A 568-nucleotide genomic window follows, 5' to 3' on the forward strand; every position below is an offset into this window, starting at 1 on the left:
AGCAAAATACCAGTAAATGAAATTTAACAATACATTGAAAAGATCATTCATCATGACCATGTTGAATTTATCACTGGGATGCAAGGATGGTTCAACATATGCAAATCAATCAATGTGATACATCATATCAACAGAATAAAGGATAAAAACTATTTGACCATCTCAATTAATCCTGAAAAAGCATTTGATAAAATTCAACATTCCTTCATGTTAAAAACCCTAAAAAAAACCTCAGTATATAAGGAATACACTTCAACATAATAAAAGCCATATATGACAGACCTACAACTAGTATTATATCAAATGGGGAAAACCTGAAAGCCTTTCCTCTAAGTTCTGGACCACAACAGGATACCCACTTTCACCATTGTTATTCAACATAATACTGGAAGTCCTAGCTAGAGGAATCAGAACAAGGGAAACAAATAAAGGGCATTCAAATTGAAAAGGATAAGTCAAATTATCTTTGTTCGAAGGTAATATAATCTTCTATTCAGAAAAACCTAAAGACTCTACCAAAAAACTATTAGAACTGATAAAACAAATTCAGTAAAGTTACAGAATACAA

This window comes from Cebus imitator, unplaced genomic scaffold (assembly GCF_001604975.1).
Source record: "Cebus imitator isolate Cc_AM_T3 unplaced genomic scaffold, Cebus_imitator-1.0 Scaffold47, whole genome shotgun sequence".
NCBI classification, from domain to species: Eukaryota; Metazoa; Chordata; class Mammalia; order Primates; family Cebidae; genus Cebus; species Cebus imitator.